This window comes from Stegostoma tigrinum, chromosome 10 (assembly GCF_030684315.1).
Source record: "Stegostoma tigrinum isolate sSteTig4 chromosome 10, sSteTig4.hap1, whole genome shotgun sequence".
NCBI lineage: Eukaryota > Metazoa > Chordata > Chondrichthyes > Orectolobiformes > Stegostomatidae > Stegostoma > Stegostoma tigrinum.
The window spans coordinates 18,892,501-18,918,743 of record NC_081363.1 but is presented as its reverse complement, the minus strand read 5'-3'; the positions used below and the strand labels follow the sequence as shown (position 1 = coordinate 18,918,743).

Genomic DNA, 26,243 nt, shown 5'->3' with positions numbered 1-26,243 from the left:
TGTGGCCAAGTTGAGCTTTCAGTTTAACTTTTCTCGAAATCGTTCAATTGTTTGCAACAAACAGGGAATGGCATGTGCAACACCCTCAAACCCAAAGAATTTCAGCTGAGCAGTGTTCCCATGCACTTGAAATCAAAGACAAAGACAATCTCAGCAAAAGAAGTCACTGTTTGCTGACATCAAGCCCAGACAGCAGAAAAGGCTCTTGCTGAAATATTACAAACCTCTGAAAACTGCCATTAAATCTTCTCCTCATGTAAAAAGAGTATTTTTCAATCCCTAAAAAACCTTGGCATTTAATCAAATGCATAGACAAAAATAAAGCAATTTTATCTTTAAGCAGTTTATTCATAACTCTGGAAAGAGCGCTTTTGGCTTTCTGGTTTAATGACATTCAATATAAAAGAAACTTATTATTTCTGAAGCTGTAGTGTGCAATGAGTGCCTATTATGAAAACTTTGCCATGCACACGTTTCAGGAGAGCTAACGTAAATGTTGCGCGTTGCTAATTACGTTTTGTCTCAAAACTTGGTGTCATTTCCTCAATCTTGTAATATTACAGTGAAAGTGATTTCTGTGGCTCTACAGTAAAAGGGAATCTATCCAAGTGGAAACCGATTTTAAGAGGAGATAATCCTCAATTCTTCACTGCACCCGATACCAGCCAACAACACAGACAACATTTTTTTGTGTGTGTGTGTCAGATCCTAGATAAATGGTACCAGGTATCAGTTCATCTCCAATATTTACTGAATGATTTATATAGTTATCAGACTGAGGAATTGGAAAGCAGCTGCTTTCTATCGGTGTGCTCAGTGTACCAGCGCAGTCCTGTTATCAAAAGCACATTCCTAATCAACAAGCATCTGTTCCTCATTTTCATTTACAGACATGTTGTTATTTCCGCATTAATCTTCACCTCCAGGAGAAACTCAGCTTTGTAGCTCAGACCTTCAATATTGTGAAGGGATCCACCAGTATCTTGACAGCAGAATTGATTATGTTCACCCCTCTCCAATGCATGCACCCTATGTCAAAAGTCAATCTCCTTTTGTAAAAGGTTTCTTTTAAAATGTGTACAGAGCTGCAACTTTATCTCTGTTCTATTTAAAGGCAGTCTGGCAAAAAGTGTTAATCACACAAGGGGCAATAATAATTTTAAAATAAGAGTTTTTTTGCTGTCCACACATACAATGCACCCTTAAACAGCAGATTAATGACCCCATTCTCACCTTTACAAATGCTAATCCTGTCATTATTCAACTAAATGCCTCTGTTTAACGCCTCAACAGTTCACTAAACACTGAAGTTTAACCAGTGAAAATGTCATATTCTGCTCCTCACCCTTAGTTTCCTTGGGTGAGATTGAATCCTAAACAGTGACGTTAAATGGTCTGAATTTATGTGCCAGTAAAGTACCAAATCTTGCGACAAGCAAGTCAGTATATGCTGCTAGCAAAAAATAACATTGGTTACACATAACAAGGAGCAGTCAGTGCAGTATACTGTTAACAATCCAATCTTAGTTTGAGACTGGAAGATCAAAATGGGTGTGAGCCACTTTTCAAACAAGACATACGCCATTATCCAGCCATGCAATAACTGTAATAAACACAAAAATATGATTACAGCAATACCAATGGTGAGTGTACAAGATAAATAGATGGATTCAAACAGAAACAAACTAAATAAATCTTGTATAATCTTAGAATAATAGAACCAGAGAAAGCCATTCAGCCCATCAAGTTTACTCAGGACATCGTGGTTGGTCCCACACCTGCATCTTTTCCTCCTAGGTATTCAGTTTTTGCCTTCAAATATGTATTCAAATCCATTCCTGACCCCTCAAACGAATCTATCTCCAACATTCGCTCAAGCAGGTATTCCAGATCAGCACCGTGTCACCTCTGTTTCTTTCACCCATCATTTGAAACTAGTATCCTCTGGCTCTTAACCTTTCCACCAACGGGAACAATTTCTCCCAATCCACTCCATCCAAACCTATTATAACTTGGATGAATTCTATCAAACCTTTTCTCAACATTCTCTTCTCCAAGGAGAAGAAGATTCTTAGCTTTCTCAGCATAGCTTACCTTCAATCCTGGCATCATTCTTGTGAATTGTTTCTGCACCCTCCCTTAGGCCTTCACACCTTTCCTGAAGAGGAGTATGCAGAATTAGACACATTACTCCAAATGAAAATGAAGCGGTGTTATACAAAAGGTTCACTATAACGTTCTTTAACTTTATACTCTATGGTATCGTTTATAAGGCCCATGTATACCCTATTCACAACTTGTTCTACAACCTACTTGTGCAAATAGACTCCAGCTATCTCTGTTCCAGTGCTCCCTTTAGAAATGCACCTTTTAGCTTATATTGCAACTCCTCATTCATCCTATCACAAGTTATTATTACCGTGTTGAAATTCAAGTGCCATGGATTTGCCTATACCACCAGCCTGTCTATCTCCTCTTGAGGTCCAGGCAGTTGTGAGCTTGAATGGCTAGTTTATCATGCAGTGATGCCTACTGTGTGGGTTCAGTTCTTGTATCTACTATGGTTGTCATAAAGAACTCCCGTTCTCAACCTTTCCTCTCGTCTGAGGCATGGAAACCATCAGGTTAAACCATCAGCAATACAGAGAATTCCAAGATAATAAAATGTGAGGCTGGATGAACACAGCAGGCCAAGCAGCATCTCAGGAGCACAAAAGCTGATGTTTCGGGCCTCGACCCTTCATCAGAGACCTACTAACCTCATCCCACCTCCTTGACCTGTCCGTCTTCCCTGGACTGACCTATCCCCTCCCTACCTCCCCACCTATACTCTCTCCACCTATCTTCTTTACTCGCCATCTTCGAAAAAGCCTAACCATCAGCAATACAGAGAAAGCAGCCTTATGGTCTGTGAGGATTATAGTGACTTTAATTTTGAGGTTGATTGGCTCGCCGAGCTGGTTTGTTGTTCCACAGACGTTTTGTTACCGTGCTGGGCAACATCCTCAGAGCAGCCTCCGATGAAGCATTGGTGTGTTTTCCCACCTGGTTTTTAAACTCTGGGGTCCGTTGCGAATGGGTTGCCTCATTTCCAGGTTTCCTCCATGGTGGAATGTATACGGGGTCATGTTCAATGTGTTTATTAATAGCATGCTTTGTGGAATATTGAACATGCACATTGAACTCAACTCCGTACACAGTCCACTATGGAGGAAACCTGGAAGTGAGGCAATCCATTCACAACAAACCCCAGAGTTTAAAAACCAGGCGGGAGAACACACCGGCGCTTCATCGGAGGCTGCACTGATGATGTTACCCAGCACGGTAACGAAACATCTGTGGAACAACAAACCAGCTCGGCGAGCTAACCGACCTCAACACCCACAATCTGAGCTACAGATCTACTTCAAAACCTTAGTGACTTTAATTGCTATCCTCCTCACAGTTCATAATACTTCTACACTTTTTGTCACCCAAAAATTTTGACATTGTGGTACATTCACCTGAGTTGAGGTCATCAACATAAGTCACAAAAAGCAGCTATCCTAATACTGATGCCTGGAGAACCCCTCTATTTACTTTGCCTTTTCCGAAAAAAGCCATTTACCACTACTCTTCCTACCTGTCACTCAGCCAACTTCATATCTATGCTGCCATTGTCTCATATTTCACAGGCGTCAACTCTGCCAGTAAATCTCTTCTGTAACGCGTTTGCTAAACACCTTAAAAAGTCTCTATATACATATCAGCATAAAAGCGTTACCCTCATCGACGCTCTGTTACCTCAGTTAACTTAGTTAAACGTAATTTGCCTTCAGCAAATTAGTGTCAGCTTTTCTAATTTCATCCATCCTTATCCAAGTCACCAAAGTCAACCTCTGTCAATTTTTAACTCATCCATTATCACACTCACCTCTTCTTTCACAAGACTTTTCTTCCTTGGCAAAGACAGATACAAACTGCTTCTTTCATACCTCAATCATGACTTCTACCTCCATGCAGAACTCCCCTTTTTGGTCCCTAATTGGACCCATCACTATTTTATGACTGTAGAAAATCCTTAGGTGCCTTTAAAAACTCTGAATTTATGTTAGCTGTCAGATAGTTTTCTCCCATATTTGTTGCTTCTATCTTACTTTGTCACTCCCCTTCTGAAATTCTGACATTCAGACTGGTTGACTTGCATTACCAAACTGACATTTGTCATATACAATCTTTTTCTGCTTTACCTTAGTCTCTATTTCTTTTGTCAACCAGACAGCTCTGGCTTTGCTTGTCCCATCTTACCCAGCCATGGGAAAGTACCACAACAATACATTTTAAAGGCAGTGTACTGGTCTATTAAAGTTTGCCCACCAATCCCAATTTAGCTGGTATAGATTTGTTCTCAACTCATGAAAACTACCAATGTTCCAATTGATGCTTTTACACTATCTGCATAAATTTATTATTATGCAGTATGCTGACCACTATGCATTGGACAGCTCCAGCCCTAACTCCTACCTCTGAGATCTCTGCATTCTCCCGGTTTCATTCTCGCGTATGCCCAATTTTCATCACTCCATCACTAGCATCCAACCCTTCAGGTGACTAGGCTTAAAATCATGGAATTCTGTCCTTGAAACACTGTCTCCCTGGCTTCCACAAGACCATCCTCAACACCTCTCTCTCTCTCTCTCTCTCTGCTCCGTCTTCCTATTCTCAATGTGATTCAATGTCACATTGTATTAAATAATCACACTTTTGAAAAACCTTGCAATGTTTTGCCACATAAATGCAAGTTGTTATTTGGCACAACTAGGGTTTGGAATTCTTCATGCTCCTACATTATGCTGTATGTGATTCTACAGTAACCATGGATAATGGGAACTGCAGATGCTGGAGAATTCCAAATGCTCTGATGAAGGGTCTAGGCCCGAAACGTCAGCTTTTGTGCTCCCGAGATGCTGCTTGGCCTGCTGTGTTCATCCAGCCTCACATTTTATTATCTACAGTAACCATGCTCTGGCCAAGCTTACCTCCAAGTGGTCTCACTTCACCTTTTGAAACTCAAGACAATGGCTTTACACATCTTGCCCTGACGTGATGCTACAGACACAGTCAATGTAAGTGAGTGTTAATTTTTTTTGCATTTGAAATCAACACCATTCTGAAATGCTCTCTCTCTTTCTGACTGACTGATACTTTATTTTCTTGGTTTTAGCCTGAATGCCAATTCCTGATGTCATTTAATCCCAAAATGATTCTTTTGACCCATATAATCCAACAGAACAAAACCAAAAGGAAAACCCCCATCTAACTTATTCGTTCCTAAATTTTTCTACATCAACTTTAATATGAGCCAAGGGGAAAGAAAATCCAAATGGAAATGCTCCTATAACTTGCATCAGACATAGTTCCATGGGTAGAGCTCTTACACCAAGTTTAGGAGGTTGTGGGCTCAAATCCCAATCCAGAAACTGGACTGTAAAATCTGGGTTGAAAATCAATTGCAGAACTGAGGGAGGTGCAGTTTTTCGGATACAGTTTAAGTAGAGACTGTACATAAGCCAACCGTTGGTCCTTAAAATTCTCCAAGCACTACAATGAATAAAAAGTAAGTTGTAATCATTGGAGAGTTCCATTCATTGTTCTGGCTAGAATTTATTCTTCAACAATCGCTAATACAGAGTCTAGCGATTGTCAAATATCAACAGCTCTCACGAGAGTAGTTGGGAATGACCAGCAATGCCACATTGAAGAACTAGGTAACTTTCCTTTATTCCCTTTGTCTCCAGAGTGTGATGGATTTTTGCAACATCAAGTTTCACAGCTATATCTTTGAGTCCATTGGATCACCAGCCAATCAGCATTTTGCTATATGTGTGAGTGATAATGGGAACTGCAGATGCTGGAGAATCCAAGATAATGAAATGTGAGGCTGGATGAACACAGCAGGCCCAGCAGCATCTCAGGAGCACAAAAGCTGACCTTTCGGGCCTAGACCCTTCATCAGAGAGGGGGATGGGGTGAGGGTTCTGGAATAAATAGGGAGAGAGGGGGAGGCGGACCGTAGACGGAGAGAAAAGATGATTGGTGGAGAGGAGAGTATAGGTGGGGAGGTAGGGAGGTGATAGGTCAGTCCAGGGAAGACGGACAGGTCAAGGAGGTGGGATGAGGTTATTAGGTAGGAGATGGAGGTGCGGCTTGAGGTGGGAGGAAGGGACGTTCGCAATAAACAATTGCATCTCCCAGGTCGCAAACCATTTCCACTCCCCCTCCCATTCTTTAGATGACATGTCCATCATGGGCCTCCTGCACTGCCACAATGATGCCACCCAAAGGTTGCAGGAACAGCAACTCATATTCTGCTTGGGAACCCTGCAGCCCAATGGTATCAATGTGGACTTCACCAGCTTCAAAATCTCCCCTTCCCCCACTGCATCCCAAAACCAGCCCAGTTCGTCCGCTCCCCCCACTGCACCACACAACCAGCCCAGCTCTTCCCCTCCTAGATAATAAAATGAGAGGCTGGATGAACACAGCAGGCCAAGCAGCATCTCAGGAGCACAAAAGCTGACGTTTCGGGCCTGGACCCTTCATCAGACAGAGGGATGGGGAGAGGGAACTGGAATAAATAGGGAGAGAGGGGGAGGTGGACCGAAGATGGAGAGTAAAGAAGATAGGTGGAGAGAGTATAGGTGGGGAGATAGGGAGGGGATAGGTCAGTCCAGGGAAGACGGACAGGTCAAGGAGGTGGGATGAGGTTAGTAGGTAGATGGGGGTGCGGCTTGGGCTGGGAGGAAGGGATGGGTGAGAGGAAGAACCGGTTAGGGAGGCAGAGACAGGTTGGACTGGTTTTGGGATGCAGTGGGTGGTGGGGGGGGAGGGGGGAAGAGCTGGGCTGGTTGTGTGGTGCAGTGGGGGGAGGGGTGAACTGGGCTGGTTTAGGGATGCAGTAGGGGAAGGGGAGATTTTGAAACTGGTGAAGTCCGCATTGATACCATTAGGCTGCAGGGTTCCCAGGCGGAATATGAGTTGCTGTTCCTGCAACCTTCGGGTGGCATCATTGTGGCAGTGCAGGAGGCCCATGATGGACATGTCATCTAGAGAATGGGAGGGGGAGTGGAAATGGTTTGTGACTGGGAGGTGCAGTTGTTTGTTGCGAACTGAGCGGAGGTGTTCTGCAAAGCGGTCTCCAAGCCTCCGCTTGGTTTCCCCAACGTAGAGGGAGCCGCACCGGGTACAGTGGATGCAGTATACCACATTGGCAGATGTGCAGGTGAACCTCTGCTTAATGTGGAATGTCATCTTGGCGCCTGGGATAGGGGTGAGGGAGGAGGTGTGGGGGCAAGTGTAGCATTTCCTGCGGATGCAGGGGAAGGTGCCGGGTGTGGTGGGGTTGGAGGGCAGTGTGGAGCGAACAAGGGAGTCACGGAGAGAGTGGTCTCTCCGGAAAGCAGACAGGGGTGGGGATGGAAAAATGGCTTGGGTAGTGGGGTTGGATTGTAAATGGCGAAAGTGTCGGAGGATGATGCGTTGTATCCGGAGGTTGGTAGGGTGGTGTGTGAGAACGAGGGGGATCCTCTTAGAGCGGTTGTGGCGGGGGCGGGGTGTGAGGGATGTGTTGCAGGAAATACGGGAGACGCGGTCAAGGGCGTTCTCGATCACTGTGGGGGGAAAGTTGCGGTCCTTGAAGAACTTGGACATCTGGGATGTGCGGGAGTGGAATGTCTTATCGTGGGAGCAGATGCGGCGGAGGCGGAGGAATTGGGAATAGGGAATGGAATTTTTCCTGGAGGGTGGGTGGGAGGAGGTGTATTCTAGGTAGCTGTGGGAGTCGGTGGGCTTGAAATGGACATCAGTTACAAGCTGGTTGCCGGAGATGGAGACTGAGAGGTCCAGGAAGGTGAGGGATGTGCTGGAGATGGCCCAGGTGAAATGAAGGTTGGGGTGGAAGGTGTTGGTGAAGTGGATGAACTGTTCGAGCTCCTCTGGGTAGCAAGAGGCGGCGCCGAGACAGTCATCAATGTACCGGAGGAAGAGGTGGGGTTTGGGGCCTTTGCAGGTGCGGAAGAGGGACTGTTCCACGTAACCTACAAAGAGGCAGGCATAGCTGGGGCCCATCCAGGTGCCCATGGCCACCCCCTTAGTCTGTAGGAAGTGGGAGGAGTCAAAAGAGAAGTTGTTGAGGGTGAGGACGAGTTCAGCTAGGCGGATGAGAGGGCTCTTCCCCTCCACCCACTGCATCCCAAAACCAGTCCAACCTGTCTCTGCCTCCCTAACCTGTTCTTCCTCTCACCCATCCCTTCCTCCCACCCCAAGCCACACCTCCATCTCCTACCTACTAACCTCATCCCACCTCCTTGACCTGTCCGTCTTCCCTGTACCGACCTATCCCCTCCCTACCTCCCCACCTATACTCTCCTCTCCACCTATCTTCTTTTCTCTCCATCTTCGGTCTGCCTCCCCTTCTCTCCCTATTTATTCCAGAACCCTCACCCCATCCCCCTCTCTGATGAAGGGTCTAGGCCCGAAAGGTCAGCTTTTGTGCTCTTGAGATGCTGCTGGGCCTGCTGTGTTCATCCAGCCTCACATTTCATTATCCAGCGTTTTGCTATATATCTATTTCTGAAAGGAGCGTCAGCTAACCATTCAAACGTGTCAGGTTTGTGAGCTAACCCAACATCCACATACAGAGTCATTCTATCAGAAGGTGTGCCTGAACGATTAGCAGTTGCAATCCTTTAGACTTGTTGAAACCATCTGTAACACCCATTGGCTTCACAAAAATGACCGTGACTAGAGTGTGATCAGAGATAATGGGAACTGCAGATGCTGGAGAATCCAAGATAACAAAAGTGTGAAGGTGGATGAACACAGCAGGCCAAGCAGCATCTCAGGAGCACAAAAGCTGACGTTTCGGGCCGAGGCCCTTCAGTGACCATAGAGTGAACCAGATCTGCTGCTCTTCTTGCTTAGCTATCACATGTAAACTCCTGAACAGAATCTCTTTAAATAACATCTTGAACTACGATCAGCCAGGTTAGCTTTTGCCTTCACTTCAACTTACAACTCAAACCACTATTTGAAACTAATAAAAACAATAACGTGGAGTAGGAGGGATGTTGGTAGCAAGGTAAATGACTGCCCATCCCCTACGCCCTTCAAAAAGGTGGCAGTGGATCATACTTCTGAAACAATGCAGTGCACAGTGCTGTTAGCAAGGGGATTCCTTTTAAGGATTTTCACCTAGCAACAAACTCCAATATATATCAAATTCAGGCCAATGTATGACTTCAAGTAGATGTTAATTAGAGGTCTCACCAGAGAGTAGAGCTGTCTAGTAAGAACAGAATTCCTACTGCTTCTATAACATCTGCAGCTCAAGTTTATGAGAATGAAATGAGAGATCTTCTGCATTAGAAGGACTTTGAAGGTAAATAGCAGCAAATTGTCAGTGAGAAAGTAACAGAGGGTCAAAAATATTAAGATAACTTAAAATAAAAGCAGGTAGGAAGAAGATACTTTGTAAGAGACCAAGTGAAATGTGAAATGTGAAATGTTCAGTATTAACTGTACGTATTATCAAAATACAAGTCAGTAGTTTATTTGAAAAAGAACTAACTTCAATGCTTGGAAAGGGCAATACGAACGCAGATGGGAGAAAATATTGGAATCTGATCAGACCGACTTAAGTGAAGACTAACACTGGTTCTCATGGTTCACTGCAATGTTGAAAGTTACCTGTTAGGATCTGAGAAACAACAACGAATTCTCCCAGGTTGCAGCAGTCATTCCTCAATCAACACAGCCAAAAGTAGATTAACTGGTTATTCGTCATAATGTTTGATAAATCTGTATACAAATTGGCTGTCACATTGTCCTACATTGTTAAATTCAAAGGCCTCCAAAAGTAGTTCACTGAAGATCCCCAACGAGTCAAAATGAGCTGTTATATACCAACAAATGTCTTTAATGTACTAAAAAATGCCCACGCATGGTATATTACTAAAAGTTATAGGCAATCAAATTGTACAAGGAAGTTTAAGAAAGGTCCAAATAAACAGATAACCTTTCAAGGACACAGTTCAAAATGTGAGGAGAGATGTCACTGGCTGGAGGGATACGAGGACAGCCTCCTCTAGTTCTATTCCACAAGACTAATAGAAACAATGAATATTTTTCAGGCTTGAAGATTTGTATGGACTTCCCTCAAGGTCAGTACTGGGGCAAACACATTCCCTGATGTTTAAAGTGATCTACATCTTGGTGTGCAGGGGTCAATTCCAAAGTTTGTAGGTGACACAGAACTTGGGAGAAGCACAAACTATAAAAGGAGAACAGTGCAGAACTTTAAAAGGGCACTGATAAATTGATGAAGCGGGCAGGAAGATGGCAGGTAAAATTCAATAATTCTTGATTCCCTGTCCCAAAAGTGATTTGCAGCCAAAGTATTTCAAAGTGTAATCACTTTTATAATGTAGGAAATGCAGCAGACAATTTGTCCGTAGCCAGCTCCCACAAACAGTACTGTGATAATGACCAGATTAATCTCAGTTCAGAGATAAAAATAATGGAGTATAGGTATGTAAATGCAGATGAGGAAAAGACCAGTCGTGATAGAAGTAAGTGGTGGAGGAGAATCATGCAGCAAAATTCTGTTCTAATAATCTGGTACGTCATGAGATAGGACAAGTTATCTCCAAGTTAAAACATCAAACAAGCAGTGGGAATATAGTAGTCTGAAACAAGAGGGGTGTTTCATTCCAGCTGCCCATCCTCCAAGCTATTTCAGTACAATTTTGAGGGAAAGTTGAGAGAAAGAGACAGAAATGTGTTTCTTCACTACAGATTTTCTTCTTGCGTATAAGTACCGAAATGGTCATGATCATTTCAAGAGAAATCTACCAAATGCCTTCATTTGTACGGCTCAAGAAACCAAATATCTCATCCTTATTGGTGCTGCTGTTCTCTATTGCTAGGCCACTCATTTTTCGTTGAAAAACTAAACATGCAATTTCAGTTAGAATAATAATTTCCCCCCAACCCTTCAGTTTTTTTCCTTCCAGTCTGATCAACAAATTTATACGCAGACAAGTGAATCATGATTTATTGAAATTTTACATAAACTACACAAGCTAATACTTAAGTAAGGAATTTGAAATAAAAATCTGATTGGAGCAAATCAAAATCTAGAAATTAAACATTTCTTTTGTCAGATTAAATATCCATTATGGACTTTCTGTATTGGGCCTTAGCAAATATGAGGACGCGGTGAAGGTCTGACATACTTAACCTCGTGTCTCACTTCTCCATCATTCAAGTTCACTCAATACAGCAAGACAGTTCACATATGCATCCATTAATCCCTTAAATTATTTACATGGTGGTTTTGATTAACTGGGCAAGGTCTCTGCTCTCTTGTCAAAATCTCTGCTTTAAAGGAAGCTGAACAGGCTCTGATCTAATAACATTCCACAGCACTAGGCCTGTTTAATGCACACACAGTCACACGCACACACCCAAAAGCACATACCCAGTTTAACTGAACCATACAACTCTTAGCTTTCAGTCTGAATCTGTACTTTATCAGAAATGAGTTTTTAAGCATACAAACTTCAAAAGCACAGACAGTTATGTGACAATGTACTTTACGGCATTTAAGACAGGCATTTAACCAGGAGTGATAATTTGTGAGTTTAGCATAGGTTGAAGCACAATATCTAAGGGTGACACTCCAGCATAGTTCTGAGGTAAACAAACTGCAGGCTAGAAGAAGAGATAACAAAGTGTGGAGCTGAATGAACACAGCAGGCCAAGCAGCATCTGGAGGAAAGGGGCAGTCAACGTTTCGGGTACTGTCGTTCTTCAGGCCTGCAGGCTTATAGTAAATGGTGTAAATGTCGATGCATAATCTGTCGCCAGAAATGAAAACAGAGGTCAAGACAGGGGAAGGAGATGTGTGAAACAGACCAAGTCAATTTGAGGGAGAGGTGGAAGTTGTTAGCCCTCAGTTCTTTTCCTCTCCAACAGACCAATCCATTCCCCACCACCAATACCCTCCTGCACCTTAACGAACTCGTCCTCGACCTCAATAAGTTTTCCTTCAATTTTCCCCACTTTCTCCAAATCCAGGGGGTTGCCATGGGCAGTCTCACAGGCCCCAGCTACGCCTGCCCAATTGTCAGTAATGTCGAATAGTCTTCTTCAGTATATACACCGTTACTGTTCCCCAACTCTTCTGCCTTTACATCTGTCTGCATCAGTGCTGCATCCTGCATCCAGGCTGAACTGGAGCAATTCATCAACTTCACTCACAACCGCTCACTCAAATTCACTTTGTCTATCTCAGACACTTCCCTCCTCTTTCTTAACCTCTGTTTATATTTCTGGCAACAGTTTACACACCAACATTTACTATAAACCAGTAGTCCTGAAGAAAGGTAATACCCGAAACGTTGATTGCTCCTTTTTTTCAGAGGCTGCCTGGCCTGTTGCGCTCTTCTAACCTTCTGTTTGTCGACGTTGCATTCCAGCGTCCACAGTTTTTTTTGTCTCTAACCCAATTGAGGTAACAATTTTGAGGAAGGGTCACCAGACCCGAAACGTTAACTCTGTTTTCTCCTCCACAGATGCTGCCAGACTTGCTAAGCTTTTCCGCAATTTTTTTTGATCCTGATTAACAGCATCCGCAGTTCTTTTGGTTTTGATGAGGCAACACTTGTTTTGGATGGGGTATGAAAACCTAGGCCTTGTTTACTCTCTTGAATGGATGTTAACATCACGCAGCACTGTTTTGAAAAAGATCACAGGAATTCTGAATATTCACAAACATTGATCTCCGACTCAACACCACTGAGTTGATTATTATCATACTGTTGCTTGTGGGAACGCTCCTTACTTAAACTAGGTGCTACTTTTCTTATATTACAGCAGAAGATATAATTCAAAATCATACTTGCCTGGCTATAAAATGCTTTAGAAAATACTGAAATTGTGACGGGGCTAGATAAATGCAAGTCTTTCATTTCACGGGACCAATACTTAGTACATTTATACAACAATTACATGTATGCCTTTTAACAGAAACTTGCTTTAAGCCATTTATTTTATACTTTATTCTCTAAAAGGAACTTCTAAACTTGCAAATAATAAATAAACTCACCATCTTATTTTTCTTATTCCAAGTCAGAACCAAATGGGTTTTCTTTAATACTATTTTTAATTGTAGACAGTTAGATTAAATCTACTAATTGTGACTAAATGGTCTGGAGCAAAGCAAAACCAAAAGTTGAGATTTATTATAAAAAGGCAACAACCAAGAACTTTAGGAGGAGGGAGAAAGCGTGTTTTAGAAACATTCCACATAATTAAACACAGGTTATTCTGAACCCTGCAAAAAACAGGAAACATAAAGCTTCCCTATTGAGAAAATATCAAACCATGGAATTGGGATGCAACTCCAGCTCCTGAATGACATAGGTCATTCTGGTTTCTGTGATAGTCTCAGTTTTTCTCTCAGCACCAAGCATGCATAGACAATGCTGCATTGCTAAGATCACATGTTTTAAATCAATGTCAGCACCACATTCACTGGCTCCATATTGTGCAATACACAGCTGGCAGGTTTGTTTGCAGGTAGTTTCCCACCAGCATCACCTCCAACCAACCAAAACCCCACGAGTATGCAATTTTACATGGAGGAGAGTCCTAGAAGGCTCGCCTGCCCTCTTAGCAACTTAGGCCCCTAAGGAACTAAATTTCAAAAAGACCTCAAATTTGAGGCAGACAGGGGAAGTACTTTCTTCAAGGGTCACATTCCACAATCCCTCCCACCCTGATGTCTCCCCAAAGATCCCCAAGGGGTGGCAGACAGGGGGGGTGTGTTAGAGGGAGATGGCGACAGAGAGGGGGAGAGAGAGAGCGGGGCGGGGGGAGGGGGAGGGAGAAAGAAAGACAGACAGACAGAGATAAATAAAATTTCATCTTTATTAAAAAAAAGGTGAGGGATACTGGAAAATAGTGGGAGCCAACAGATACACATTCAATTTCTGAGTGCAGGGGCAAGTTTCTCCTTTTCATGTGATTATTTCTTTCCCACCTCCATTTCACTAGCTATTTTCTTTTCCTAGCTCTGTACACTCTAGTGATCTAAATGACCTTTCCCTGTAAAACGGTCCATTAATCACTGATTTAATGGGGCTGTAATCACATAACAAGCACCTCACGTCCTGGTCTATTCTCAAGCATACCTAAGAGAGGGAGGATGTGCCAATTCACTGAAGTAAGGCAGAGAAACCAACATCAGCCAGCTACCTGTTTGAAACTTTAATCTAACACAAATAAGCCAGAGCATCTGGTAAAGTGTGTAGATGGATGAACACAGCAGGCCATGCAGCATCTCAGGAGCACAAAAGCTGACGTTTCGGGCCTAGGCCCTTCATCAAAGAGGGGGACGGGGAGAGGGTTCTAAAATAAATAGGGAGAGGGGGAGGCAGATCGAAAATGGATAGAGGAGACAAGAGAGTTGCAGTGGGGGAGAGATTCCGAGGTTGGTCCAGAGGGACAAGGGTAACTTCTTTAGGTTAGGCATCCCTGGAAGAGGCTTCGCAGTGAGGTTAAAATTGTGATCAGAGATAATGGGAACTGCAGATGCTGGAGAATCCAAGATAACAAAAAGTGTGTAGATGGATGAACACAGCAGGCCAAGCAGCATCTCAGGAGCACAAAAGCTGCCGAGACCCTTCATCAGAGACGGGGATGGGGAGAGGGTTATTTATTTCAGAACGCTCTCCCCATCCCCCTCTCTGATGAAGGGTTTGGGCAACCTCACTGCGAAGCCTCTTCCAGGGATGCCTAACCTGAAGAAGTTACCCTCCTCCCTGTGGACCAACCTTAGGGAATCTGTCTCCCACTGCAACTCTCTTGTCTCCGCTATCCATCTTCGGTCCACCTCCCCCTCTCTCCCTATTTATTTCAGAACCCTCTCCCCATCCCCCTCTCTGATGAAGGGTCTAGGCCCGAAACGTCAGCTTTTGTGCTCCTGAGAGCCTGCTTGGCCTGCTGTGTTCATCCAACCACACACTTTGTTATCTTGGATTCTCCAGCATCTGCAGTTCCCATTATCTCTAAGCATCTGGTACAAGAAGTTTAGTTCGACCATGGTTCCTTATGTCCCACACATAGTCCCTTTTGGAGACTGAATGCACCTTTCATTTTAGATATGCTTTCTCATTTACAAATATCTGGAATTTTTGGGCAAGGATGTAGAATCTGGAAAAGTTTTAGCCATGGGTGATTTTGTTTGAACAGGTAGCATGTGCGTTTTTAGAAAATTTTTCCAGCCACCTCTTGCTAAACAGTATCCAGTTAGTCCACTAGGAACTACATGTATGAGGGCAGCATGAAACCCAATGGTGAGGTAGAGTGGAAAACATAGTTCATTTTCAGCTCCCTGACATCCACTGCTCCAACACAATGCACTAAGCACACAGTGGACATCAAAGGCAGTCTCTGCTGGTCAACGTCACTCGAATTCATTCGTTAAACAAATTCATTCACCAAGCAAGCAATGAAACCCCTAACACTCTGTTCAACATAAAGATAGGCAGTGAGCCAAGCTGAGCTGCCACTTTTCTCAGCTTGTAGGGACTGTCAAAACACATCCAAAAATTTGTCTGCATTCATACAGAATCTTTAACATTAGCAACATGTTCCAAGGCATTTTCAGAGAACCACTGTCATGTCATTTGACAGCAAGTTACATAAACAGTTAGGAACAGTGACTAGAAGTTTGGTCAGGAGGCAGATTGTGAGGAGCATCTTAAAGGAGAGGCAAGGCAACAAAGGCAAATGGATTTAAGGATGGAACGTTCAAGTTTTGGGTCCAGGTAGCTGATGGTACAGTTATCGGGGGCCAGCAACAAAAATGAGAGAGGATGGGTGCAGTGCAGAAGCCAGAATTGGAGGACCGCAGAGGCAGTACAGATCCAAGTGTTGTTGGAAGATTCAGTGATAGGGAGGGGACATGGAAGACTAGTGGTTTTCAGGAGTGAATAACTAACCTACGTTAACAAAAAAAATGACTGCAGACTGACCCATGTGCATCAACAGTCACTTGTTTTAGACAATTTAAGGGAAAGCCACTGAAACAAAGCAAAGACATTACTACAATATTTTTGCTAAAGGTCAACTCAATCAATGAGGCAATCATTAACCCAAATGTGAGATAATGCCCTTCTCATATCCCTTGGTATTAAGAACAGTGACAAGTTTAATTGGAATACTGGAATGTTTGTCTTATACCTGTCCCTGGGACAGATGTGATTTTGTCTTGCTCACTCTTTTTTTAAACAAATGACAATTCTAATGCTGAAGTAATAAGAGGGCAGGTAGTTAATTAACTAAGGGCAGCTATGTATATCCCTGCAATGATCCAATATGTAGTAGCCACAGCTTCCTGTCTCATCTATTTTGTTTAAAAACCAGCCATATATAAGCACGCAGTTGTCACCCGAGACAATTTCAAGACTGGCGACCTTGCAGTATTACATTCAGATTACGTCCTGTGTGTCACTCCTGGTTGCAATCACTTGCCATGAAATTGCCATGGCAGAAAGAAACATACAAAACTTAATATATAGTGACTGAGCATTCACTGAGCCAATCAATAACGTCTGAACAATACCAGTTAGTTTCTACAAATTTACCAGTTTCCATTGACTATGCTTATCAATAAAATGAAGAGGCCTCACCTCTCTCGTTCTCTTTATCTAACATACTTCAGTACCATTATAGAACATAGAACACTACAGCGCAGTACAGGCCTGTCGGCCCTTGTTGTGCCGCCCTGTGAAACCGAACTGAACCTACGCTAATCCATTATCATCCAAATGTTTATCTAATGGCCATTTAAATGCCCTTAAACTTGGCGAGTCCACTGCTGTTGCAGGCAGGGCATTCCACGCCCTTACCACTCTGAATAAAGAACCTACCTCTGACATCTGCCCTATATCTATCGCCCCTCAATTTAAAGCTATGTCCCTTCATGAAAGCCATCTCCATCCGAGGAAAAAGTCTCTCGCTGTTCACCCTATCTAATGCTCTGATCATCTTGTATGTCTTTATTAGGTCGCATCATAACCTTCTTCTCGCTAACGAAAACAGCCTCAAGTCCCTCAGCCTTTCCTCATAAGGCCTTCCCTCCACACCAGGCAACATCCTGGTAAATCTCCTCTGCCCCTTTCCGATGCTTCCACATCCTTCTTATAATGCAGCAACCAGAACTGTACACAATACTCCAAGTACGGCCGCACCAGAGTTTTATACAGCTGCAACATGACCTCATGGCTCCAAAACTCAGTCCCTCTACCAATAAAACTTAACACACCGTACGCCTTCCTAACAACCCTATCAACCTGGGTAGCAACTTTCAGGGATCTATGTACATGGACACACAGAGATCCCGCTTCTCATCCACACTACAAAGTATCTTACCATTAGCCCAATCAATTCTCTTTACCCAAAGAATCAAAAGTTTTACAGTGCAGGTGGTCATTCAACCCACTGTGTCTGTACCCGCTCTCCAAATCAGCATCTCATCGAGTACTATCCTCCTGAGTTTTCCCTATAACCCCGTATGCTTCTACTTTCCAAATTGCCATCTAGCCATTTGAATACCTTGATTAACCTTATGTCCACCACAATCTTGGGCAATGCATTCCACATCAATGTAACTGATCTACTTCTTGTTATGCAAACAGATTTATTCTCATATAACTCTTGTTTGTTGGCCAGTATAGACATGGTGGGCCAAACATTGACACTCACCACATTGCCTTCACATTCTTCCTAAGGTGTATTACACTTTAGCTGAAGTCTCCTATATTAATTTGACATAACCTAATTGCTCTTTTATTCTATTCCCCTATTAATAAAGTATGCTTTAATAATTGCACTTTCAAACTTCAATGTCTTGTGTACATATACACACTGGTCCCTCTATGTGCTTTTCAATATTTTTTGTCACTCCATTTTCTTTCTACCAAAATCACAACTCTCCATATTGAACTTCGTCTGTTCCTAACAGTCCATGCCACCAACTTGCCTATGGCCTTCTGAAGTACTACAGTAACCTCCTCACAGTTTACAATATTTCCAAATTTCTCATTTACAAGTTTTGAAATTGTGCCCTGTTTACCAAAGTCTAAACTGTTAATATTTGTCAGGAAAAAGAAAATCTCAGAGTGCAGGAGAACTCCAATACAAACACTGTTTCTACAAAACTCCATTAGCTGAGATAACAACATGCAGAGCTGAATGAACACAGCAGGCCAAGCAGCATCAGAGGAGCAGAAAAGCCAACGTTTTGGGCCTAGACCCTTTTTCAGCAAGAAATTTCTGAAGAAGGGTCTAGGCCCGAAACGTCAGCTTTCCTGCTCCTCTGATGCTGCTTGGCCAGCTATGTTCATCCACCTCTGCACCTTGTTACATCAGATTTTTCAGCATCTGCAGTTCCTACTATCTCCAAAAATCCATTAGTTATTACTTTCTGTTTCCTGTCACTCAACCCATGTTGTTTCCAGGTTTCCTTTGTTCTTTAACAGAAAAGTTAAAACTTTTCTTACAAATCTGTTGTGTATCACTGTATTAAAAAACTTCGGGAAGGCCACTTGCAGCACAGATCAATCCTCTTTGTTAACTCTTCAAAAGCTTTTCAGCAACTTAGGTGAACGTAATTTTCTGTTAAGATATCTACGTCGGATTTCCTTAATTAACCCACATTTATCCACATGACTATTAATTTTGTCCCAAATTGTTTGCAGAAGAGTTTCAACCTTCAAAGTTCAGCTGACTGATCTGTGCGGCATGGCTTATCCTTACGCTTTGGTCTTCAATTACTTTCTTCAGTATCCTTGGATGCACCATGGCCCAGTCAGATTGATGGGGTGGGGGCGGTGAGAGATCGCCAGACAGGGGGAGGAAGTGGGAGCATTCTGAGAAGGTTCCCACACCTCAGGAAGGACACACTAGCCCTGGAGCGTATCCAGCGGAGATTCACACGGATGATCCCTGGAATGGTAGGTTTAGCGTATAATGAACGGCTAAGGATCCAGGGATTGTACTCATTAGAGTTTAGAAGGCTGAGAGGAGATCTCATAGAAACTTACAAGATAATGTATGGTTTAGAAGGGGTGGACGCTAGGAAGTTGTTTCCGTTGGGCGGGGAGACTAGGACCAGTGGGCACAGCCTTAAAATTAGAGGGGGTAAATTTAAAACTGAAATGAGACGACATTTCTTCAGCCAGAGTGGTGGGCTTGTGGAATTCATTGCCGCAGAGTGCAGTGGAGGCCGGGACGTTGGATGCCTTCAAGGCAGAGATCGACAAATTCTTGATCTCAGAAGGAATCAAGGGCTACGGGGAGAGTGCAGGGAAGTGGTGTTGAAATGCCCATCAGCCATGATTTAAATGGCGGAGTGGACTTGATGGGCCAAATGGCCTTACTTCCACTCTTATGTCTTATGGTCTTATTCAGAGGTTTGGCAGCAGAGCTCTAGATGTGCTGAAGTTCAGAGTATGAATGGTTGAAAGTTGACCAAAGCATTGACATCTTTCAGCCAAGAGATGACAAAAGGCATGGTTGAAGGTACGAGCAACAGACTGAGGCAAACCATTAGCATTTGAGTGCTGGAAGGATGGGAGTCAGAAACTCAACTGGTGAACAGCCCATTTTGGCTTGAGGTTCCAACCAGGGGCCCGGTGAGAATGTTGAAAGAGAGAAGGACAATGGTTTCGAGTCTTTCCATTTTCTTGAAAACTGGCTTTGAAGGGTCTGCTCAGAGAATTGCCTCAGGAACACTTTTGCTCTTCGACCAGGAAATGTTTTCAAATTTTGTTTTCAATTTCATTTTAACACTGTACCTTTAAATTTTCCTGCTGTCAACCATTTTCTAGTCAAGTACAGGCACATTTCAAATTATTTTTAGCTACTGAGTACAAATAAAACTGTGTATTTAATGTTTTTAAGTTTCTAAAAAAAACACTGAATTGACCATCTCATTCAGAAAAATGATGAACATGACTGGTTGCAGCAACTGATAAAGAGGGAAGGGTTGGGGCTGGAGCCAACAGTTTTGGCAGAGCTGAGGAGGCCTTACCCTGCAACAAAACGGCACTGCAGCTGACTGTCTCAAGACACGTAGAGCTAACACTGGGGAGCAAATCTAGAAGATTATACCAATCCTCACATTGGCATCTGATTTTCATGAATCATCAAAATACTGGGCGAGATCTTTATTTGTTTCCTGAACTTAAGGTGATTTTTCATTTACATCCATCACTTTAGTTGGTTAAGCTGAGTCTAGACAATATGCCAGAGTAATGGAGGTCCCTGGTTAAACAGTGCTGTGTTTAACTCTTCACTAAGACAGAATCACTCCCTTTCTCTTTGGCTAAAGCTTGATAATTTTTTCCTGTGGTGAAATTGTGGTAACTCCCTTGGTCGCTCTTTACTGCCTGCTCTTAAAAAAAACAAACGAGGGAATATGGCCAATGTGCATATATATGGCTTACTCAAACTGCCATCAGCTAACTGGCATTTGAATGAAATGTCGTCATCTCTTCCCTCTGACTAACATTTACTTTTTTTTTGCGATGTGTTTCTAGCCAAATTGCTTGATCAGCTAATCTAAGAATCATGTCTGAGGCTGTTAACCTGGAAAATTGCAATTTGGCTAAATCTTCGCGTGTGTGGTGTATAGACTTGAAGGGTGCAGCCAATCTGCAACATATCCAAACAGGAGAGTGTCAGCGAATTTCCTTTACTCCTGCTGAGCAGGAACGTCTATTAAGATCTGCAATATGGTTCCTGAACTTCTGGTGCCTGAAGATCGCAGCAACACTGTGCAATATATAAGACAGGCAGAAGGAAAACTGAAGAAAGGATAAGGTGAGGGTCCCAGTTGGGGGAAGATCATAAAATGGAGGAGGGGGAAAGAGGTACACACTGGTTCCCATTAGTAAGCCATCAGTAAACAAACCCTTCTGTGGTGGCAACAAGGAAGCGAGGCCACATCTGAAAACCATTGAGTTGGACAAACTTTTTCTTTCCTCCCTTGTAGTGGTTTTCTTCTCCCACTACCTCCCTCCCCACTCCGTCTTAAAAAGCGTTCTGTTTTGTTTTGCTTCCTCAGAAAATAAAACAAAAAAAAAGTGGCTCACTGTCTCAGCCGAACATTAAGTACGCATTGTGGAATTGAGGGAAAAAAACGTTGTGGCTTAAAAGACAGAGTAAGTGGGTTAACCAACTTGGATGGCAGCTGCCAGAGCACATGACTGCCAATCACCCTACAAAGAATTAGCTGTAATGATATTTTTTCTCAAATTCTTGCTCAATAATATGCACTGGGATATTATATCGTGAAAGGTGCTTTGTGAACTCGGGTTGCTACCAGTTGGATTGGCGGAAAGCATAGGTATAAATGGAAGAATAAAATGGAGCCTGGCAGATCTAATCTCTAATGCTAAAAGCTGTCGCTGTCAGGTTAGAGACAATCAATCTCAAAAAAGAGGACCAAGTGGCTCTGCAGCAGAAGATACTGATTCATCAAAAGTTGGACCTTTTCACTGTTCAGTTACAAAGAATTACGTGTCACTTCTGTTGAGTAAGCATGGTCTTTCTTCCCACTTTTACGCTGATAAAGCATAGTTTTGCACAGATGCCTGGCAGCTTTGCTAGCATCCCACTGTCTACAGAACTTTACCTCACCAGTGAACCTCTGGTACACGTATGGATAAGCTATGTGCATAAACGGAGTGGGGAGGGAGGTAGTGGGAGAAGAAAACCACTACAAGGGAGGAAAGAAAAAGTTTGTCCAACTCTCTGATGAAGGGTCTAGGCCCGAAACATCAGCTTTTGTGCTCCTGAGATGCTGCTTGGCCTGCTGTGTTCATCCAGCCTCACATTTTGTTGTCTTGCATAATGGAACATACAGGATTGGAGTCAGATCCTGTCCTCAGCCAACTTTCATAAGAACACCCTCCAGTGACTGCTACTGAGTGCAGAAGCTCGCCCAGACAGTAGATATCAATGAGATCATAAGAATTTAAGACAGTAGGAATAGAAATAGGCCATTCTGCCCATCCAGACTGCTCTGCCAAGCAATAAGCTCATAGCCAATTTGATAACGATAATACTCAACTTCATTTTCCTGCCTTATTCCCATACCCCGCTACCTCAACCGTGAATATACTTAACGATTCAGTCTTAACAGCTCTCTATGTTGGAGAAGTCCACATCGAATATGCTCAGAGAAGGAGTTTCTCTTCATGTGTCTTAAAGGGGTGACTCCTTATTCTGTGATTATGAGCTCTACTCTGTTCTCCCAGAAGATGAAAAAAATGCTTCTCAGCTTCCAACCTGCAACCCCACCTAAGAATCGCATAAGTTTCAATAAAGTCACTTCTCATTCTTTTAAACTCCAGTAAATACAAAACGCAAACAACTGAACCTGCCCTCAGAAGAAAATCCCCCCATACCCAGAATCGACCTAGTGAACCTTCTCTGGACAGCCTCCAACATCAGTATCTTTCCTAAGATAAAGGACCTAAATCGTTCACAGAATTCCAGGTCTGGTCTGACTATGTTAACTATCTAGACTTCCAAAAGGCCTTTGATATGGTGCCTCACGGGAGGCTGCTGAGCAAGGTGAGGGCCCATGGTGTTCGAGGTGAGCTACTGGCTTGGATTGAGGATTGGCTGTCTGACAGAAGGCAGAGAGTTGGGATAAAAGGCTCGGTTTCGGAATGGCAACCGGTGACAAGTGGTATCCTGCAGGGTTCAGTGTTGGGGCCGCAGTTGTTCACTTCATACATTAATGATCTGGATGAAGGGACTGGGGGCATTCCAGCGAAGTTTGCCGATGATACAAAGATAGGTGGACAGGCAGGTAGTACTGAGGAGGTGGGGAAGCTGCAGAAAGATTTAGACAGTTTAGGAGAGTGGTCCAGGAAATGGCTGATGAAATTCAATGTGAGTAAATGTGAGGTTTTGCACTTTGGAAAAAAGAATACAGGCATGGACTATTTTCTAAATGGTGAGAAAAGTCGTAAAGCAGAAGTACAAAGGGATCTGGGAGTGTTGGTCCAGGATTCTCTAAAGGTTAACTTGCAGGTAGAGTCCGTAATTAAGAAAGCGAATGTAATGTTGTCATTTATCTCAAGAGGGTTGGAATATAAAAGCAGCGATGTGCTTCTGAGACTTTATAAAGCTCTAGTTAGGCCCCATTTAGCCTACTGTGTCCAATTTTGGGCCCCACACCTCAGGAAGGACATACTAGCCCTGGAGCGTATCCAGCGGAGATTCACACGGATGATCCCTGGAATGGTAGGTTTCATGTATGATGAACGGCTAAGGATGCTGGGATTGTACTCATTAGAGTTTAGAAGGTTGAGGGGAGATCTCAGAAACTTACAAGATAATGTATGGTTTAGAAGGGGTGGACGCTAGGAAGTTGTTTCCATTAGGCGGGGAGACTAGGACCCGTGGGCACAGCCTTAAAATTAGAGAGGATAAATTTAAAACTGAAATGAGACGACATTTCTTCAGCCAGAGAGTGGTGGGTTTGTGGAATTCATTGCCACGGACTGCAGTGGAGGCCGGGACGTTGGACGCCTTCAAGGCAGAGATCGACAAATTCTTGATCTCAGAAGGAATCAAGGACTACAGGGAGAGTGCAGGGAAGTGGAGCTGAAATGCCCATAAGCCATGATTTAAATGGCGGAGTGGACTTGATGGGCCGAATGGCCTTACTTCCACTCCTATGTCTTATGGTCTTATGGACTTTTACCTTGTATAGTTTTAATAAGATCTGCTTATTTTTACACACCACTTTCTTTGAATTAAAATCCAACATTCCATTTGATTTCCCAATCACTCAAATGAACTTGGATACAAACTTTTTCTATTTCATGCGTGAGGACTCCAAATCCCTCTGTGTTGCAGCTTTCTGCATTATTTCCCCATTTAAATACTCAGCTCTTCTGTTCGTCCTGACAAAGCTTCACATTTTCCCCAAATTATATCTCACCTGCCAAACCTTTGCTCACTCAAACTGTCCATATCCCTGTGTAGACTCTTTTCCTTCTTCCTTAGTTGCCTTGTCATTTGCAAACTTGGTCACTGAATGTTCACTTCTATCATCCAAGTCATTAATATATATTGCAAATAATAGTGGGCTTGTACTGGTCCCTCCACTAGTTATAGGTTGTCATCCTAAAATTGCTCCCTTTATCTCAAATCTCTGACTTGTATTAGATAGCCAATCCTTTATCCATGTCTACATACTCTCCCCAACACCATGGGCTCTTATCCGATTAAGTATCCTTAAATACAGTACCCTTATCAAAACACCTTTTGATAATCCACATATACTATATCTATTCATTCACCTTTTTCTAGACTGCTTGTTACCTTCTTAAAGAGTTCTAATAAATTTGTATGGCAGTTTCTTAATCAGCAAGCTTTCTCTGGGTGTAGCCTTCTCCGTTCCCCCCAAACGCGGGAAGGGGTGGGTATCCAAGGCAACATTAGCACCATTATTATTACTCCAGTTATGTCAGCAAGGGTTTAAAAACCCACAACATTTCTAATAATGTATTACTGCTATAATTCCACATTAGCAATCATTACCCCAGGTATTGCTAATTCACCACATGAGCACAGCTAGTGTTCCCAAATTGTTTTAAAGCTAAATCAATACCAAAAGCGATACAACAGAAAAAGCAATGCCTATGATGCAATTCCGCAACCCAGAATCAGCCCCACAGCGGATACAAAGGAAAGCCTGAGTCAATTACTCTAAATATTAATAAAAGCAAAAGGAATTTACAGAATGCCCTTCTCAACCTCGGGACATCCCTGAGTGCTTTACAGCCAATGAAGTACTTATTGAAACATGGCGACCATTGCAATGTCAGAGAAAGAGTCAACCAATTTACACACAGCAGCTTCGACAGATGCGGTAATGCTTAGATAAACAGTTCTGGAGATGTTTATTGAGGAATAAATATTAGTCCAGCCTGCGGAGAGTTTTCCTGTACTGTCCAAGTATAGCATTATGGGAGAGGGCAGGCACCACATCTGAAAGGTGACAACTCCTTTAATTATCAGCCCAGATTTTATTTTGAAGGCTTCAAAGCGGGAGCTGAGCTCACAAACTACTGACTCAGGCAAAGGTACCATCCACTGAACCATAGCTGAAACAAGCCTTACACAAGAAACCAGACAAATGTTAGACTATATATTAAGTCTGACAGAGAGAGTGAAGACTCCCCACTACCAGTGCAGCTCTCCCTCTGTCTCAGTACAGTAACAGTCCAATGTGAGTTCAGTACTCAGAGCTCTGTGCCAAGCTCAGCAAAGGACTCTCCAGTTACAGAGGCAGTGCAGTGCCTTTTTTTATGATAAGTGGCATTCTGCCACAGCCAAGTGTTGAGCTTCTGGCTAAGCTTAACTTTTAAGATTTTAAAAAGGTAAAATGCCATTTTCTCAAAATCAAAAAAGAAACTGTTCCCTGAGGAATTGCAGCTGGGATCTGAACCTGGAAGTGCTACAGAATTTCTTAGTTCATACTACATTACTTGTTTCTATGTATTTTAACTATAGGCATTAAACTTGTGATTTGTGACCGATCAAATTTCATGAAAAGTTCTTCAGCCCGATTTCTCAGGAGTTTATTTTGTTTTCCCCTCCTCCTCTCTATCCAACCCCCAACCAATAGTATAATTTTCTCAGAGGCAAGGAGGCCAACTTCATATTAAAAGATCTGAGAGTTCATCTGGCAATAATTCTACAGGTCAGTAGAACCTGGCCTGCTTTTAACCAAATACCAGGCTCCAAAGTTAGAATAATTTACTATTTTTTACACTCCAAACACAACCGGGTTTCTTATGGTGCTGATGTCATTTAATAGAGCGGAGCAAAGCCAATGGTAAGCACAGTCTTGACAGTTCATGGCACCAATTGTCCTCAGCATCACAATGGTTATCATTTTCATGTCTGTTCTCAGTGCTGTTCATATTCGCACTATCCAACCACTCAGTGAACTAGGTGCAAGGTCAGCGGCAGCAAGTCCGGGAAACAGGAGGACCAAAGCAAGATTATTAATTCCTCCTTATTCAGGAGAATTATTCTTCCCAATAATTCAGTGCAACAACAGAAGCAGGGTGGGAAACTATATTTGGGTTTAGCCTGGTCTGCAA

General features: G+C 43.0%; 1 protein-coding gene across 5 annotated transcripts in view; it reads right to left on the bottom strand.

The window, feature by feature from the left end:
* Positions 1 to 26,243, bottom strand: part of bcl11ba (BCL11 transcription factor B a) — a 167,736-nt gene that overhangs the window by 64,600 nt on the left and 76,893 nt on the right. The gene's annotated exons all lie outside the window — the stretch shown is intronic.